The 13955-nt window shown below is 39.4% G+C and overlaps 1 protein-coding gene across 22 annotated transcripts in view; it reads right to left on the reverse strand.

Annotated features, from left to right (window-relative positions):
* Positions 1–13955, reverse strand: part of TBC1D5 (TBC1 domain family member 5) — a 559964-nt gene that overhangs the window by 529075 nt on the left and 16934 nt on the right. For 3 of the 22 annotated variants that reach the window (XM_070467025.1, XM_070467041.1, XM_070467037.1), the window contains exon 1: positions 5232–5318. The exons of the other annotated variants lie outside the window; for them this stretch is intronic. The gene's annotated coding sequence lies outside the window, so the exon portion shown is untranslated. Of the gene's footprint in view, positions 1–5231; positions 5319–13955 lie in introns of those variants that run through there. 22 annotated transcript variants of the gene reach the window in all.

The following is a 13955-nucleotide window of genomic DNA, read 5'->3' on the forward strand; positions in this document are numbered from 1 at the left end:
AAGATCTTCACTTTTTGAATGTTGAGTTTTAAGCCAGCTTTTTCACTCTCCTTTTTCACTTTCATCAAGAAGCTCTTCAGTTCTTCTTTGCTTTCTGCCATTAGGGTGGTGTCATCTGCATATCTGAGGTTATTGATATTTCTCCCAGCAATCTTGATTCCAGATTCCAGCTTGCGCTTCATCCAGCCCAGCATTTTGCATGATGTACTCTGCATATAAGTTAAATAACCAGGATGACAATATACAGCCTTGACGTATTCCCTTCCCAATTTGGAACTAGCCCATTGTTCCATGTCCAGTTCTAACTGTTGCCTCTTGACCTGCACACAGATTTCTCACGAGGCAGGTAAAGTGGTCTGGTATCCCAGTTTGTTGTGATCTACACAGTCAAAGGCTTTGGCGTACTCAATGAAACAGAAGTAGATGTCTTTCTGGAACTCTCTTGCTTTTTCAATGATCCAACCAATGTTGGCAACTTCATCTCTGGTTCCTCCGCCTTTTCTAAATCCAGCCTGATTATCTAGCTATCAGTTCACATACTGCTGAATCCTGGCTTGGAGAATGCTGAGCATTACTTTGCGAGAGTGTAAGACGAGTGCAATTGTGCAGCAGTTTGAACACTGTCTGGCCTTGCCTTTCTTTGGGATTGGAATATAAACAATACTTCTTGAATAAAGATAAAGAAAGCTTGTAAGCATCCACAATGCGCAAGCTCTGCACATAAACAGATCACAAGGATATTACCTCAGAAAGTTTGTAAGTAGTTACCAGTTAACAAGCACTTATCACCGAACCAAAGACCCAAAATGAGAAGCATCTCTGAGCCACCCTCTAACCTACTCCCTTAGCTCTGTACATGACTTCTCATCATATGCTGATAAAACAAGCTTGGTTATTTACTCCTGGTTTTCTGATTAGGGTCTGAAACTCAGTAAAATCTGAGTTATTATCCTAGGTCTTATATGCAAATTTTGACTTCTCCTTTCTATTCCCTATGAAGTCCCTGATATCCTCCATATTACTCCATTTTTCAAAACACCCACTCCACTGAAGGAATACATTTCACACCACAACCCAGTACACATACACATGTTATAGAACTAAGACAAAAATGTACTGTTAACCACATTTACCAAAGAAAGCAATGGCAAGCCACTCCAGTACTGTTGCCTGGAGAATCCCATGGACGGAGGAGCGTACAGTCCATGGGGTCGCTAAGAGTCGGACGCGACTGAGCAACTGAACTTTCACTTTTCACTTTCATGCGCTTGAGAAGGAAATGGCAACCCACTCCAGTGTTCTTGCCTGGAAGATCCCAGGGACGGGGGAGCCTGGTGGGCTGCCGTCTATGGGGTTGTACAGAGTTGGACACGACTGAAGCGACTTAGCAGCAGCAGCAACCACATTTACACTCACTGTGCAGCATGCACTGGACATTTCCTGATTTATTTTAAATACTTGAAACAACCCACTAAATGGACCTCAAACCACTACAATGCAATCATAATACCACTCTATAACCTAATCCCATTAAGGAAGTGCTCACATGACCTGAGCGCTTTTCCTTCCTCTTCCTCTCCAAACTGGAGGAGAAGTTACTGAGAAAAAGGAAAGGAAAGGGACAAGGCACCATGTGTCCCAAGGGTTTACTCTGAAGTCTGATGGTTCATGGGATTGTTTGCATTAATGTACTTTAATACTATGGTGAAATTTATTTTTTAATAAAAGTTAAAATTTACCATTTCTAACCATTTTTAATTGTAAAATTCAGTACCATTGAGTACATTCACAATGTGCCACCATCACCACAATTCATTTTCAGAACTTTTTCAACATCCCAAACAGAAACTCTATACCAATTAAAACAATAACTCCCTATTACCTCTCCCTGGCCCTTGGTAACCTATAATTAATTTCTATAATAACATTTTATAAACATATACAAAGAGTGAAAATAAAGAATCTCTATACATACATGACCTCTGCTCAACAAACTAGTTAATTTTGCTATTCTTATTCACCAGTTCTTAGCTTCCTATCATTTTATCCCAACTTAATTTAAAAAATATAAAAACTATGGACTTTTTTTTACATAACCACAATGTCATCACAGCTAACAATATTAACAGTAATTTCTCAGTATCATGGAAGTTTTATGAACAAATATGAAAGTTTTATAAACATATTCAACTTAATTATCAAAAATATTTGTCACCAAATTTCAATGATTTTCTCAACTCAGCAATGATTTCTGAATAATTTCCTGCATAACTATTACACAAAAATTAATTAATATTCAACACCAAATGTACCACAATATTTCAACTGAAACCTTTCTGTAGAATTCCACAGTAGTTACCAATGTTGCTAAGCCACCAAGGAAAGAAAACACTGTTTTTCATTAAAAATCTAAAATATTACCTAGTGTCCTAAGTGGAATGTTTCCTCTGCAAAACACCACAAAAGAAACCTAGCAAAACCAGTAGTACTATTTTATACAAGCAATCATTAATAAACAGAAAAGTCTCATTATCTGGTGTTCCTTTAAAAAAGGGACTACCAAATGAATTTAACAAAGGAATATTTCATGCAAAGATGGTTATAATAAAGGACAGAAATGGTATGGACCTAAGAAAAGCCAAGATATTAAGAAGAGGTGGCAAAAATACATAGAACAACTGTACGAAAAAACTCTTAATGACCCAGATAACCATGATGGTATAATCACTTACCTAGAGCCAGATATCCCAGAATGTGAAGTTAAATGGGCCTTAGGAAGCATATGAACAAAGCTGGTGAAGGTGATGGAATTCCAGAGAAACTATTACAAATCCTAAAAGATGATGCTGTTAAAGTGCTGCACTCAATATGCCAGCAAATTTGGAAAACTCAGCAGTGGCCACAGGACTGGAAAAGGTCAGTTTTCATTTCAATCTCAAAGAAGAGCAACGCCAAAGAAGGTTCAAACTACCACACAATTGCACTCATTTCACATGGTAGCAAGGTAATGCTCAAAATCCCCCAAGCTGACTCAACAGTACATGAAATGAGGACTTCCAGATGATCAAGCTGAATTTAGAAAAGGCAGAGGAACCAGAGATCAAATTGCCAACATCTGTTGGATCATGGAAAAAGCAATAGAGCTACAGAAAAACATTTCCTTCTGCTACACTAAAAGCTTTGACTGTGTGGATCACAACAAACGTGGAAAATGCTTAGAGAGATGGGAATACCAGACCATCTTACCTGCCTCCTGAGAAACCTATACCCAAGTCAAAAAGCAAAAGGTGCTACAATGTTAGAACTACAATGGAACAACAAACTGGTTCAAAATTGGGAAAGGAGTGTATTAAGGCTGTATCAAGGCTGCCCAGCTTCTTTAACTTGTATGCAGAATACATCATGCAAAATGCCAAGCTGGATGAAGCAAAAGCTGGAATCAAGATTGCAGGGAGAAATATCAGTAACCTCAGATATGCAGATGACACCACCCTAATGGCAGAAAGTGAAGAGGAACAAAAGAGCCTCTTGATGAAGGTGAAAGAGGAGAGTGAAAAACTGGCTTAAAACTCAACATTCAAAAAGCGAAGATCATGGTATCTGGTCCCATCACTTCATGGCAAATAAATGGAGAAACAATGGAAACAGTGAGATACTTTATTTTCTTGGGCTCCAAAATCACTGCAGACAGTGACTTCAGCATATTAAAAAGGAGAGACATCACTATGATGAAAAAGGCCCATCTAGTCAAAGCTATGGTTTTTCCAGTAGTCATGTATTAATCTGAGAGTTGGACCATAAAGAGATCTGAGCACGAAAGAATGGACACTTATGAACTGTGGTGCTGGAGAAGACTCTTGAGAGTCCCTTGGACAGAAAAGAGATCAAACCAGTCAATCCTAACGGAAATCAACCCTGAATATTCATTGGAAAGACTGATGTTGAAGCTGAAGCACCAATACTTTAGCAACCTGATGGGAAGAACTAATTGGAAAAGACCCTGATGTTGAGAAAGGCTGAAGGCAGGAGGAGAAGGGGACAACAGAGGATGAGATGGTTGGAAGGCATCATCAACTCAATGGACATGAGTTTGAGCAAGCTCCAAGAGTTGGTACTGGGCAGGCAATCCTGGCGTGCTGCATTCCATAGGGTCACAAAGAGTTGGACACGACTGAGTAAATGAATTACAAGTTGAACTTCAAACTAGATTGCTTCTGTTTAACGTACCTTAATAGTATTATAGAAAATGATGATATGATTGTACCTAAAAATCTCTAGTGCTACAAAAAAGTCAGACTAGAGTACTCGGAATAAACATGAATAAATCCTACTTTACAGACAACAGTGGTAATTTTTCTAGTCATGAGGAATGACCCTGATTCACATAGAGTTTGATATCATGAAATAACACTCGTTTTCAAAATATAAAAGACTGGAAAAGATAAAAGTCAAAACAGGGGCTGATTCAAATTTAACCTATAATCTTTCACATCATACAACCTCTAGTTAAGAAGAAATGATCAGTCTATAGAATATCAACAACCAAATATGAAACATAAAGTCAAATGTAAACAAGAAAAAAAATGTCTACAGGAGTTTCATACAGTGTCTTTTCTAATCCTGTGTATTTTTAGTAATGCAAAATATATCAGTTTAGAAAGCATAAGATTAACATTCTTCAAAGTTTATGATTAAAGGGATTACCTCCAAGATCAAAAGCAGCCCTGCACAAATACCAATAAAACATGATATAACTGCACAAAAATTTGCTGCTGCTCAACTTTTGCACTGCATGAGTGCCCTAAGTAAATCAAGAAAATTAAAATATTTAGAATGCTTAATATGAAGCATATGTATATATTTAAAGTTGTATCACTATCGTTACCCAATTTATATTCAAAGTATTTGATCGAAAATCTAGAATTTCATAAAGGCAAGAAATGTCTGATTTGTTTTTAGTCTTTGTCTCTGTAACCTGAATAAACTCAAAATCTACAAATAAAACATATCACTATAACCAACATTCTAAAAATGATGTCACGCTCCAAAAATAAAAACTTCTGAATTGTCATCATAAAATTTCTTAATTTTGCTATGTGTGGTTTTAAAATGCAATCAACTGGTACATTCTACATAGTTATCACTACTCAATGAGAGAAAATTAAATAAAGAAAAAAAGCAGAAAAATAATTTTCAAGGTGTACAAGTAATTCTACATCATAGAAGACTACCTCTTGTCGTGACTGTAGAGAAAAACACGCAGAGACAGGAACGTCCAGATCTAAGTGTCAAACGGCAGGGACCAGGGCACTCGCAGCTCTCACTCTAAAGGACTGAAGGCCAGGGAATGTACTTAACTTCCGAACACTACAGCATGAAGCTTGCAGCACACATTTTAATAACCATTTCTGACTGAATTAGTAAAATATTCAGGTTTGCCATGAAGTGTGGGCTTCCCCCGTGGCTCAGGCGATGAAAGAATCCGCCTGCAATGCAGGAGAGACCTGCGTTTGGTGCCTGGGTGGGAAGATCCTCTGGAGGGCATGGCAACCCACTCCAGTATTCCTGCATGGAGAAGAGCCTGGCGGGCTACAGTCCACGGGGTCGCAAAGAGCTGGACACAAGGGAGCGACTAAGCACAGCACAGCACACAGCCGTCACCATGAACTTTAACTTTGGGAGACAGAAAATAAACAGATAAACTTTATACACATACACACACACATACACACACACACATATATATATGAAGAAGTGAAAGTGTTGGTCATGTCTGACTCTTCGTGAGCCCATGCAAGGCTCCTCTGTCCATGGGATTCTCTAGGCAAGAATACTGGAGTGGGTAGCCAATTCCTTCTCCAGGGGATCTTCCCCACCCAGGAACTGAACTGGGTCTCCTGCATTCCAGGCAGAATCTTTACCATCTGAGTCCCGACCAGATCCAGGGAAGCCCAATACTTACTTGTTACCTGCCATGAAGAATGGGAAGCTGCCTAAATTGCAGGCAGTAGACACAGCTGACGTGATGCAAAATTAACCACCAACTCAACAGGTAAAGCCAAATTCTGGTAATTTCTTAACTTCAAAAATTTTTATTTTCATTATTTCCAGTGTCCATGACTCTTCATCATGAAAAGTATTATCAACTGATCAACTGTACATCATTTGTATAACAATTTCAAATTCCTTGCCAGATTCAACTTACAGTTCTGTCACTCAAGAGTACCAGGAGGAAACCCCTAAGATACACTGACTGAACTCAGGGCATTTTACAAACACTGCTATATTCCCCATGATACACCTGCAAGGTAGTCTTATCCTCATTATACAGGTAAGAAAACTTAAATGTCAGCAGGGTTAACTCACACGACGATGGCTGAATTACTAAATGATGGAGCCAGATTCTAATGTAGGCTCATCCGAATAACTTTAAGGTCCATTTATTCTTCCCACTATTCTAGACTCTCACTATACTAAGCTTGTATGCGTTAAAAAATAATCTCCCCCCACCACCACCACAAACAAATAAATCTACCACTATGTTTTTCCAAAAATTTGTATTTGGGGCTGAGAGATGAGAATGAAGCCGCTTCTAGGAATTATTGTTTAAAATACCAAGACCCAATTTTCTCCAAATTATTCTTGGCTTTGCTTTCAGTATTTAAAATATGAATATTAAAAGTTACATTGTTGATTCAGCAAGACTTAAAGGTATGCATTAAAAACCACAAAAGTTTTCCTATAACAATACTGAAGATTCTGAACAGAGCAGAGTTCAAAAAGTTGAAGTATTATATCAGTAAAAATATTGGTAATAAGTTATCTGTTATTAAGTATAAGCACAACAATTTTCTAAGAATAAAATAACTATGTGGAGCTCAGAACTGCTGAGTTCTACTAAAATCCTTCATTCTAAACACTAGAAACAATCAGAAAAATATCCATCCATACATTTTCTTTACCATCAGAGAATAATATTATGCAATTCTGTCTGCTGCCGGCATTCTCTCACCTTCCTCCTGACATGGACTTTCACTGGGCACAGAACACTGAGGTGGCAATTTCTCCCAGCACGCTGAGGTGTCGTCCCCGTATTCTCTGACTTCCGTTTCAGCGCCTGAGCAGTCAAACAGCCACAGCTACCTTAAAGGTGATTTGTAATGCAGAGTTCCAAAGAACAGCAAGGAGAGATAAGAAAGCCTTCCTCAGCAATCAATGCAAAGAAACAGAGGAAAATAATAAAATGGGAAAGACGAGAGATCTCTTCAAGAAAAACAGAAATACCAAGGGAAAACTTCATGCAAAGATGGGCTCAATAAAGGAGAGAAATAGTATGGCCCTAACAGAAGCAGAAGATATTAAGAAGAGGTGGCAAGAATACATAGAAGAACTATACAAAAAAGATCTTCAAGACCCAGATAACCAGAATGGTGTGACCACTCACCTAGAGCCAGACATCCTGGAATGTGAAGTCAAAGGGGCCCTAGGAGGCATCACTATGAACACAGTAAGTGGAGGTGATGGAATGCCAGTTGAGCTATTTTAATCCTAAAAGATGATGTTGTGAAAGCGCTGCACTCAATATGCCAGCAAATTTAGAAAACTCAGCAGTGGCCATAGGACTGGAAAAGGTTAGTTTTCATTCCAATCCCAAAGAAAGGCAATGCCAAAGTAATGCTCAAAATTCTACAAGCCAGGCTTCAGCAGTACATGAACCGTGAATTTCCAGATTATCAAGCTGAATTTAGAAAAGACAGAGGAAACAGAGATCAAATTGTCAATATCCAGTGGTTCATTGAAAAAGAAAAGAGTTCCAGGAAAACATCTATTTCTGCTTTATTGACTATATTAAAGCCTTTGACTGCATGAATCACAATAAACTGTGGAAAATTCTGAAAGAGATGGGAATACCAGACCACCTGACCTGCCACCTAAGAAACCTGTATGCAGGTCAGGAAGCAACAGTTAGAGCCGGAACTCTAACTGTTCCGGAACAACAGACTGGTTCCAACTAGGAAAAGGAGTATGTCAAGGCCGTATGTTGTCACCCTGCTTATTTAACTTATATGCAGAGCACATCATAGGAAATGACAAGCTGGATAAAGCACAAGCTGGAATCAAGACTGTTGGGAGAAATATCAAAAACCTCAGACATGCAGATGACATCACCCTTATGGCAGAAAGTGAAGAACTAAAGAGGCTCTTGATGAAAGTGAAAGAGGAGAGTGAAAAAGTTGGCTTAAAACTCAACAATCAGAAAACTAACATCATGGCATCTGGTCCCATCACTTCATGGCAAATAGATGGGGAAACAATGGAAACAGTGACAGACTTTATTTTTATGGGCTCCAAAATCACTGCAGATGGTGACTGCAGTCATGAAATTAAAAGACGCTTGCTCCTTGGAAGAAAAGCTATGATCAACCTAGACAGCATGTTAAAAGCAGAGACATTACTTTGCCAACAAAGGTCCGTCTAGTCAAAGCTATGGTTTTTCCTGTTCAATTCAGTCATTCAGTCGTGTCCAACTCTTTGCAACCCCATGAATCACAGCACACCAAGCCTTCCTGTCCATCACCAACACCCAGAGTCTACTCAAACCCATGTCCATTGAGTCGGTGATGCCATCCAGCCAACTGATCCTCTGTCGTCCCCTTCTCCTCCTGCCCCCAATCCCTCCCAGCATCAAGGTCTTTTCCAACGAATCAACTCTTCGCATGAGGTGGCCAAAGTATTGGAGTTTCAGCTTCAACATCAGTCCTGCCAATGAACACCCAGGACTGATCTCCTTTAGAATGGACTGGTTGGATCTCCTTGCAGTCCAAGGGACTCTCAAGAGTCTTCTCCAACACCACAGTTCAAAAGCATCAATTCTTCAGCACTCAGCTTTCTTCACCGTCCAACTCTCACATCCATACATGACTACTGTAAAGACCATAGCCTTGACCACACGGACCTTTGTTGGTTTTTCAATTGGTCATGTATAGATGTGAGAATTGGACCATAAAGAAAGGTGAGCACTGAAGAATTGCTGCTTTTGAACTGTGGTGTTGGAGAAGACCCTTGAGAGTCCCTTGGACTGCAAAGAGATCCAACCAGTCCATCCTAAAGGAGATCAGTCTTGGGTGTTCACAGGAAGGACTGATGCTGAGGCTGAAACTCCAATACTTTGGCCACCTCATATGAAGAATTGACTCACTGGAAAAGACCCTGATGCTGGGACGGATTGGGGGCAGGAGGAGAAGGGGACAACAGAAGATGAGATGGCTGGATGGCATCACCGACCTGATGGACATGAGTTTGAGTAGACTCCAGGAGTTGGTGATGGACAGGGAGGCCTGGCGTGCTGCAATTTATGGGGTCGCAAACAGTCAGACACGACTCAGCGACTGAACTGACTGACTGACTGATTCTGCTTTTATTTCTCTGAACTTACTCAATTTGTTGCCTGATGTTTTTCATCAGTTCTGGAAAATCCTCAGCTATTATATTTTAAAACACTCCCTCCTTTCCCAATATTTCTCCCTTCTACAATTAGAAAACTGATGAAATGCTGTTAGACCTTCTCATTCTATGTTCTGTAAACCTTAATCCCTTTCTTTTTGACCACTTCCTTGTCCTTCTGTGCTACATTCTGAATTATTTCTTCTCTCCCATGTCCAGTTAATTCTCTTTAGTTGCATTTAATCTACCATTAACCCATATTCACCGAGTTTTTCATTGTAATAATTTTTTATTTCTAGAAATTTTGTTCCTGTCTTTTTCAAATCTGCTAGATTTCTCGTTCCTTGAAAATTGTTTTCCATCTTTTCCGTAAACATGATAAACAGCTGTTTTATAACCGCTGTCCCAGCATTCCAAAGTCTACGGTTTCTGAGGGCCTACTCTGTCAGTTACTTCCGGGGCTTCTGACCCATGGTGCCTTGTTTCCCTATTGGGCTTGGTTATATTTTATTGTGGGCTAAATCTTTGGAAAATTATGTGTGGGACTCCCTAGGACCTAAGATTCAAACACATGCTACATGAGACGTCTCTTATTTGCTTCTCCCAAGCACCTAGAACCACTTTAAATTCGCAGTGTGAGGTGAGGTCTGCACCGCAGGTGACATGAATATGAGCTGCAAATCAAGGAGAGAGAAGACCTCTGGTTATAGCTTCTTAGGAACAGGGGTTTTTCTCAGCTCCCAGGCAACTATTCTTGCACCCTCCTATGAGCAAGAGCATGGGAAGGACTTTCACCTTGGTTTAACCATACTCTATACACAGTTCTTAGGAGTCTCAATTTTATAGGGAAAGCATTTCCATTAGATTAGACTCCTCTCCTTTAGCCTATCTGGATTTTAATTTCTATACCCTGTGCCTTACGAGGCCTTCAAAATCAAAGTAAAAGTTCCCTAGAATAGTTTTAATATCCTGTTTTCATTTCTCTGAATTCCTACTTTCATGAAGATCTTGAGCTGGTAATTTCTTACTCTCACGTCAGCTTTTAAAAAGGAGGGAGGGAGGGAAAAAAAAAAAAAACCTGTTTCCCAGCATTTCTAATTCTTTTCAAGGCATTATTTTGTCCATATAACCTAGCTGAACACTATCCTGTTTTCAGTTTTAATAAGTTTAATATTTTTATATTTCAATCACTACAAGTTTCAGTTTATGGGAACTTGTAACACTGAAGCCAAGGAACAACTTGTCTTCATTCACTTTGATTTTCTGGTACTGTCGAGGACAGAATTTGACAAATTCTAAAAGATATCAATTTCATTTTATTATAAGATAATTAAGAAATGGAGATGATTGAGATTAATTCCCCAGACATCTTAATTGCTAAGGGATTTACTGGCCTACTGATTTTTCCCCACCAGCAATATGTATAATATACAAAAATTCTGTATTTGAAACTACTGGAAGACTGACCAAAGATGTAAAAAGAAAACAAAGAAGAAGTGAGTCCAATCCTATTTCTGCCAAGAAACAAAATTGTAAAGAAAAAGACTAATATATGGAACTACACAAAAATGTAATAATTCTTCATAAAATTTTTAAAATGATAAGCAAAACTCAAAGACAAAATTTATAATACTTATATGTAATGGGTAGAATTAAAATCTATAGCACACAAAAAGCTCTTGAAAATCAATAACAAACATCCCCCCAAAAATGGACAAAGAGCATAAACAGGCATTAAAGGAATTACAATAAAGCCAACCTATCAACTTTTGCCAACAGGTTAGCCAAAAACAATGATTTACAATTTTTTCTGGTAGCAAGATAATGGGCAAATGTAATTTATACCCTGTACTAAAAATCGGGATTCAAAGTAATATTACCTATTAGGCAATTTGGCTATAGGTATCAAAATCTAAATTACACATACTCTTAGATACAACAATCTCACTTCTAAAATATATGTAGAAATATAATATCAGTGTATGAAAACTTCTGAAAAAAATTTTTTTAAACATTTTAAAATTTCACTTTATATTTTATTTTTTAAATTGGTATCATGATTCTTTTGGGAGGCTGAAAGTACAAATTAACTCATCCAAAATCTTTATAGTATTTTTCTTTTTTAGGTCTACGTTGTTGTTGTTGTTTAGTCGCTCAGTCGTGTCCAACTCTTTGCAATCCCAAGGACTGAAGCCTACTAGGCTCCTCTGTCCATGGGATTTCCCAGGCAAGAATACTGAAGTGGGTTGCCATTTCCTCCTCCAGGTTAGGTCTATGCAGTAGATCCCAATTCCCAAAAAGGGTAGTACCAAAGAATGTACTAACCATTGGACATGCTAAGTCATGCTTAAAATTTTGCATGCTAGGCTTCAGCATTAAGTGAACCAAGAACTTCCAGACGTCCAAGCTGGGTTTAGAAAAGATAAAAGAACTAGAGATCAAATTGCCAACATTCATTGGATTATAGAGAAAGCAAGGGAATTTCAGAAAAATATCTATCTCTGTTTCATGGACTATGCTAAAGCCTTTGACTGTGTGGATCATGAGAAACTATGGAAAGCTCTTAGAGAGATGGGAGCATCAGACCATCTTACCTGTCTCCTGAGAAACCTGTATGCAGGTCAAGAAGCAACAGTCAGAACTCTGTATGAATGACTGATTGGTTCAAGATCGAGACAGGAGTACCACAGGGCTGTCTGCTGTCACCGTTTATTTTATCTATACACTGAGCACATCACGAGAAATGCCAGGCTGGACAAGTTACAAGCCAGAATCAAGATAGGCGGGAGAAACACCAACAACCTCAGATATGCAGATGATATCACTCTAATGGCAGAAAGTGAAGAGAAACTAAAGAGCCTCTTGATGAAGGTTAGGAGAACAGTGAAAGAGACAGCTTAGGATTAAATACTTTAAAAAAAAAAAAAAAACTAAGATCATGGCATCCGGCCCCATTACTGCATGGCAAACAGAGGGGGAAAAGGTAGACATGGTGACAGATTTCCTCTTCTTGGGCTCTGAAATCACTGCAGAAGGTGACTGCAGCCATGAATCAGAAGACAATTGCTTCAAGGCAGGAAAGCAATGACAAACCTAGACAGTGTGTTGAAAAGCAGAGACATTACTCTGCCGAAAAAGGTCCACATAGTCAAGACCACTGGGTCTTCCCAGTGGTCACATACAGTTGTGAAAGCTGGACTGTAAAGAAGGAAGAACGCCAAAGAATTGATGCATTTGAACTGTGGTGCTGGAGAAGACTCCTGAAAGCCCCGGGACAGCAAGGAGATCAAACCATTCAATCTTAAGGGAGATCAACCCTGAATATTGAATAGAAGGTCTGATGCTGAAGCCCCAGTATTTTGTTCATTTGATGCGCACAGACGACTCATTGGAAAGGTCCCTGATGCTGGGAAAGATTGAGGGCAGAAGAAGAGGGCTTCAGAGGATGAGATGGCTGGACAGTATCACTGATGCAATGAACATGAACTTGGGCAAACTCAAGGAGATGGTGAGGCCTGGCGTACTGCAGTCCATGGGGTCGCAAAGAGTTGGAACGACTAGGCAACTGAACAACAAAGTAGATTAATTAAACACGGTCATAAATTTTTTGTCACTTTCTCCACCAGGATATGGAGTTTAATTCTCCTCCCATTGAATCAGGGCTATTGTCTATTTAACCAATGGAACGCAGGAGAAGTAACACTCATCAATTTCCAGCCTAATCTTTAAAAGCACTGGCTGCTTGCGCTTCCTTCCTTTTAGAATGCTTGTTCCTGGGACACTCACTCTCAGAGTCTACCAGTCACACCAGGCTGCACACAGAGGCCTCACGTCGGTGCTGTGATCAACAGCCTCCTTTAGCTCCCCCGGCATCAACTGCCAGCCTTGAGTGAGCCAGCTTAGACGTGGAAACTATGACCTCCAATGAGCAGACACCAAGTGAAACAAGAAATTAGCCTCCCCTACCAAGTCCTTTACTAATTATAAAATCATGAGTAAATAAATGTTACTGTTGTCTTAAGCCACTCAGGTTTGGAGTAGCTTTTCATACAGCAGTAATAACTGCAACAGCCTCTTACTCACTGCTCTATTTTCAGCACCTAGAACAGTACCTGTCACAGGACATCTACTTTTAATAGATAGAGCACCAGGAGTAGGAGTAAAGATGATATGCATGGCCTTGGAGCTCATGGAACACTCAAAAGTGAGACACAGGCTATTAGGTAAAAAGACAATTCTAACACATAATAAATGTTATAGAATAGTACAGGTTATTTGGCCAAACAGGAAGGGCACAACAGACTTAGTGGTTTAAGGAAGCTTCCTTGAGCAATGGCATTTAAGCTGAGACCTCACTGGAGTCTGTAAGATTGAGAGAGAATATTCCAAGCTTGAGGCAAGCAAAATCATAAACAGTTGCACAAATGCAGATTTCAGTACTTGACAAAGCAATCAGAGAGTAGAGGGGAGCAGAAGGGAAGACACAGCCCGCCTCCGACCGGAACCAGCAG

Source organism: Odocoileus virginianus, chromosome 4, assembly GCF_023699985.2.
Source record: "Odocoileus virginianus isolate 20LAN1187 ecotype Illinois chromosome 4, Ovbor_1.2, whole genome shotgun sequence".
Lineage (NCBI taxonomy): Eukaryota > Metazoa > Chordata > Mammalia > Artiodactyla > Cervidae > Odocoileus > Odocoileus virginianus.